A 6,481-nucleotide genomic window follows, 5' to 3' on the forward strand; every position below is an offset into this window, starting at 1 on the left:
CGTGAATCATGGCAACAATCGGAAGAACAATTGCGGAAATTTCTTGCGGGAACTGTTGACACCCTTTCGGGCGGTGCAATTGAGCGTGCTCATCGTTTAGGGTTCTACTAGGAAAATAAATGTCGCCCCCTCATAGTTAAATTTTCAAGCTACAAAATAAAAGACAGCATACTTTCCGCACGCTCCAAATTGAAAGAAAAGAACATCAATGTTAGCGAGGATTTCTCTCCTGCTACGCGTTACGTTCGGAAAAAACTAATTGAGTTTGCTAAAAATCAGCCAGAAGCACCACCGTTTCAGCTTCGCTATAACAAACTAGTCATAAATAGGAGACAGTACACGTATGACACTGCAACTGAAAGCGTTATACGACTTGCGTCAGATCATACCCCTGATAACCAGCAGCCCAGTCTGCCGAGACGTGGTCTGAGATAAGAAAACGCGAGGGGCAGTGGACGAATTTTATCTAATGTTTCGGTACTTTTTTCTAACATTCGGAGCGTTATTAACAAGCGTGATTCCTTAACTTCTGCAGTAGATAGCTGTAGTGCTGACGTAATAGTGCTAACTGAAACCTGGCTGCACTCTCAGTTCCGTGATCATGAAATTTTCCAAGACGCACATCGTTTTTCTGTTTATCGCTGTGACCGCATAACCCGTCAGGGAGGCAGTGTTCTTTTGGCGATATCTAAAGAATTTCCATCTCAGTGTATATATGTCCCCAGTGACTTAGAGATTGTGTGGGCTATCATGGAAGTGGGCCACAAAAGAATTGTCATTGGTGTTTGCTATCGCCCCCCCACTATTTTGTCTAGTTTTGTAAACGATCTACACGATGTAACCAACCTTGTCAGAACTCGCTATCCCACGTTACCTTTATTTTTGTTTGGTGATTTCAATATTCCAAATATAACATGGGATGGCGAGACACCCAGTATGGCCCCCTTTTCCACCTTAGCTAATGAATATTTAGAAATGTGCTCTGTCTTTTCATTCACACAACTCGTGAAACAACCTACCAGAACAACCTCATCTGTCGCAAACGTCTTAGATCTCATACTTACACCTCAGCCCGATCTTGTATCTGACATCAGTTATTTACCCGGCCTGAGCGATCATTCCCTGCTATCACTACACATAAACCTGTCGCGACCTAAAACCATTAAAAAAGTGAAAACTATTCGAAACTACAGGAATGCGAACTTTGAAGCCATTACTTCTGAATTATCCGTGTTTCTTGTTATTTTTTTGAAGGATTTTGATAAACGTAGCGTACAAAATAACTGGGATATGTTTGTAACCAAGGTTAATGCTCTAACGAATAAGTACATCCCTACTCGCACTATTATCTCTAACAGTAACGCACCGGGGTTTAACGTTCGCATTAAACGTCTATCTAAAAAAAAAAAAAACTGTTCAGGTCAGCTAAACTTTCTTCAAACGATGCGCGCTGGGCCGCATATCAGCTTGCTTCCGAGGAATACGTAACAGCGATAAGAGAAGCTAAAGCAGAGTATCTTCAAAATACTTTGCCAGTCATGCTAACAACTGACACAAAAAAGTTTTGGCGTGTTATTAACCCAAAAGATAATAACGATATCACCCTCGTCAACAGTGATGGTAATGTCATTCCCTGTAATCAATCTGCCATCGTTCTTAATGATATATTTTCACGCAATTTTTCCGTAACTACAGACGTCCCATTGCCTAATATAAACTCATGTGATTACCTTGCAATGTTTCCTGTTATTATTGATCCCAGTGGTGTTGAAAGCGTAATTAGATCACTCAAACAATCTTCTGCCCCTGGTTGCGATTTAATTGACCCAAAATTTTTAAAAAGTACCAGTGTTTATTCTTCTATAATTTTATCAAAAGTTTTCCAACAGTCCCTTGACGATGGTTATCTCCCTGCTGAGTGGAAGGTGGGAAAGGTTGTTCCACTCCACAAATCAGGTAACAAGAATTCTCCCCTTAATTATCGACCCATTTCGCTCACAAGCATCCCGTGTAAAATTTTTGAGCACATTCTGTTTTCTAATTTCGCTAACTTTCTTGAATCGAACTCATTTTTCACACCTTCACAACACGGCTTCCGTAAAACTTATTCGTGCGAAACTCAATTGGTATCTTTCACTCACAAACTAAACGCCATTCTTGACCGATCATCACTTGCCGACTGCATATTTTTAGACTTTTCGAAAGCATTTGATAAGGTGTGTCATAAGCTTTTACTTCTTAAATTAAGTCAGCTTAATCTCTATCCCAAACTTCTTATATGGCTCGAATACTTCCTCATTAACCGTTCTCAGTTCGTTTCAGCTAACAGCCTCACATCTCCCCCAAGTGGCGTCCACTCCTGCGTGCCCCAAGGCTCTGTGCTTGGCCCTGTCCTTTTTCTTATCTACATTAATGACCTCTCTTCTTGTGTTTCTTCCCATATTCATTTGTTTGCAGATGACTGTGTAATTTTCCGGGAAATTTTATGTGATAACGATATAACCACTCTTCAATCTGATCTTAACGCCATCTCTGTATGGTGCAAAACATGGTGCATGGAACTAAACATTAACAAATGTAAACTTATGCGTGTCTCTAGAAAAAATATTAACTCGCCCGTCTACTCTCTTAATAATGTGCCTCTAGACGCCGTATCTTCTTATAAATACGTTGGTGTCCACATTTCATCTAACCTAACTTGGAGCGTTCACACCTCGTACGTCATTAATAACGCTAACCGCATGTTGGGTTATCTTCGACGTAACTTTGCAAAAGCACCTTCATCCCTAAAAATACTACCCTACAAGGTCCTCATTCGCTCTAAACTCGAATATTCCGTTTCAGTTTGGGATCCAAGCCACGAAAACTTGAGACACTCACTTGAAATGGTTCAAAATACATTTTGAAAAAACAGCGCGAATACCACACAGACAAGAAGGAGGAACACAGACAAGAAGGAGGTTGGTTCCCTCGCCGGGTCATTCGAGGAGAATGTGCCGAGTTTTAAGATCCGAGTGGTGGCATCAAGTTCGCTTCTTCAAAGACTGTCTTCGGGTGGCATGTACCAACAACGCACGGCATCCTCGAGATTTCCGCCTGTATCAAGAATGGACTAAGATCTCCGTCCAGACCACGGAGTTCCTTTGGCATACAGTCCGCCTCACGCTACCTCCCAAGAAGAAGACGCCATGTAAAGAAGGCAAGATATTGATCCTTGGAGAGCAGTCGGTTCCAGAGGTCCAACAAGATCTCTTAAAAAAAGGACCGAAGTTTTGCTTTGAGCCAGGGTTGGACCGGGTAGATAAACTGGTTTTATCACGGTCTGTGTAACGACGGGTCGTGGAGGAACAAAGGCCCAGACGCATCGGGGAGTGCGTGGGGATTTTGTCAAAAAACGAAGGGAAGCCCCGTAGAAGCAGAAATTTAGAGCCTGTTATCAGTTATCTGACAAGTAATGGGTTGCGTATTCTGTTGTCCGACAAAGAGGGCTTTTTTGTTATTCTGCCGGAAGGTAATTTTGATGAGAAGGCCAACGCAGCTGTACAAAAGAACTTTAGGAAGGTCAAGGAACAGCCACAAAAGGTTAAAGCTAAAGCCTTGCAGCTTCTAAGTAGCTTAAACCTGGAAAGGGTCTTAGCTGAAACCAAGAAAGAGAAAAACCTTATGTTAGAGGTATTTTTTACTGCAAAGACGCATAAACCAGAAATACCATTCCGCACCAGTAGTGTCGGAGCGAGATTCCTCACTCAGGGCAGTTTCAGGATATCTGCAAGTCCACCTCAACTCACTGCAGATTGATGACCCTTTTAACATTCCAAACTCGACGTCTGTTATAAAATTCTTAAAAGACAACAACCCAGAAAAATGTAGCGCATTTAGCATAGATGTGGAAGAGTTATATTACTCTATGCCCCATCATGAGCTCATGAAGAGCGTAAAAGAATGTATTTTTGAACTCAACGATGAAACGAGGTTTAGGACCAAAAGTGGAGTCTCAGTTGAAGGGTTCCTAGAGCTTTTGTCTGTGTATCTAAAATCCACGTTTATCGATTGGCAGGACAACGTTTATGTACAAAAGTCAGGTGTATGTATAGGTTCAAGAGTGGCCCCTATGCTGAGCAGTATTTTTCTAGGTAAAGTTGATAGGGCCCTTGAGCACAGGCTGGCGAACAACACCAAAAAGGTTGTCAGATATGTAGATGATTACCTGGTTTTCGTAGAAAAAAACAATTTTAGTAGAACAATGAGTGAAGTGTTAAAGACGTTCGCGGAGGAAGGGTTAGGACTCCGCTTCACTTCCGAGACTCCTAAGGAGCACAAAATCCAGTTTTTAGACAACCAAATTGACGTGAAAGAAGATCACGTATGTTGGATGCACCACCCCAGATCCACGAAGAAACTACTAGACTAACGTTCAGCACACTCAAAGCTCGTAAAAAACGGTATTGCGTATTCCTGCTTACAGTCAGCGTTGACAAAAACCTGTTTTCATAAGATGAAAGAAAGCTTCTCAGTACAGGTCGCTAGACTCAGAGAATCTAATTTTCCCGACTCAATTATTACTTCAGCCTGCGATAAGGTGACTCGGTATATCAAGATTGATTCCAGTAAACTTGAAAAAGAAAAAGCCAAGATAGACAAAAAGAATGTCGCCGTTATTCCTTACATCCATCGTCTTTCACACGGGTTAAAGGGAGTCGGTTCGAGGTATGGGGTCAATGTAATTTTTTCAGCGCGTAACAAACTGAGCAGAATTATAAACGTGGTTAACAAGCGTGCTGACAGGAAAAGTAAGCCAGAACTGTTTGGATGTCGCGTCAAGCATGGCATGAAGTTCGTGTCCTGTGCACAGGGGACCGTTTATGAAATACCTTTCTCATGCGGTCACTCATATATAGGTCAGACGGGTCGTTGCCTCAACATTCGTCTACGCGAACACCACAGTTCATTAAAAGGTAACGCGTACTCCCATTTAGCTGTCCACTGCCGTGATTGTGGATGTGAGCCAAAATTTAGTGACACAAAAGTGCTGTTCAAACACAAAGATCAGCTACCGAGGGAGCTAGTAGAAGCTTATCATATAGCGAAACGAAAACCCGGGTGCGTGAGCCAACCATCCATTAACCTAGTGGACAGTGAGGTAATTTTTTTGGACATGGGTTGACCTGAGAATTGAAGATTGAAGGTCCAAGAAAGAAGAAAAGAGGAAGACGCGATGACTTACACCTGTGCTGGTGTGTTTTAATTTGATATGTTGCGTGCTTAATGGCGAATGACTGGAAGAGGAAAAAGAAGAAGCCGACCTCGCGTGAATTTCTATGTATGTGTTCTGAATAGACAGTTGATAGTCAGCGCCTCGTCCTGTGTGTTCCTCCTTCTTGTCTGTGTGGTATTCGCGCTCTTTTTCAAAATGAATTCATACCAACTCGCCCAACTTTCCATTCTAGTAAGGTTCAAAATAATTCTGTTCGTTTCATATTGTCTAACTATAATAGAACTGCAAGCATCAGTACAATGAAATCTAACCTTGATCTGCCATCCCTAACATCCCGCCGCAAAATCTCTCGTCTTTGTCTTTTTCACAAACTGTTTCTTCATCCCTCCTTGCGCGCCGAACATATTTTACCCCCCCCCCCCAATACATCTCATCTAGATTAGATCATGTTCATAAAGTCGGGATTCCATCGTGTAGAACTAATGCTTTTTTTCAGTCATTCTTTCCTCGCACATCAGTGGAGTGGAATGGCCTTCCCGCCCCGACAGCAACAATCAAAGATCCCCAGCAGTTCAAGAACGCCATAGCTAACATTGTATAAATAAGAGTCAATTTACTGTACTAATAACCACTGCATTTTTTAACTTTATACTTATACATTGTACCCACTCCCCTCTCTAATGCCTTTGGCCCTGAGGGTATCTGAAATAAATAAATAAAATTCGACACCTCAAAACTTCAGGTCGCTGTGCAGCTTACTGACGTCAAACTGACGGCCCCAACTTTTACCAGAGGCTTGACGACGGCGCAATATAAGATATTAAACAGCTGAAGTACGCATCAAAAAATACCGAAATAAAAAAAAGAAACACCGAGGTTTTGCAGTAAAGCAAAAAAAAAAACCGATTACTTTTTTTTTTTTTTTTTGGGGGGGGGGGGGGGGGGTCATTTACACTTACTTAAGCTATTTTAATAAGTTGCACAACTCGGCTTTCAAGCCGCTCGTGAAAGTTGGTAGCGCCGGTTGAATGTCAGTGCGCTGTACGTTCAACTGAAGTTTAGGGGTTTCGTACGCTATGCGAATACTGCCTATTAACATAATCGGCGTGTTTAGGGGTTATATTTATTGCTCTATTACAAATAAATATTTTAATTCACCGTAAATTCTTTGTACCGTGTTATTGGCAACATTGCGGTCCCTTTGGCCAAAACTGAGCGTTCTAAGCTCTCGTCACGAACGGCTGGCTAACACAGACGCACTTAGAA

Source organism: Ixodes scapularis, unplaced genomic scaffold (assembly GCF_016920785.2).
Source record: "Ixodes scapularis isolate PalLabHiFi unplaced genomic scaffold, ASM1692078v2 ptg000683l_1___fragment_1__unscaffolded, whole genome shotgun sequence".
NCBI classification, from domain to species: Eukaryota; Metazoa; Arthropoda; class Arachnida; order Ixodida; family Ixodidae; genus Ixodes; species Ixodes scapularis.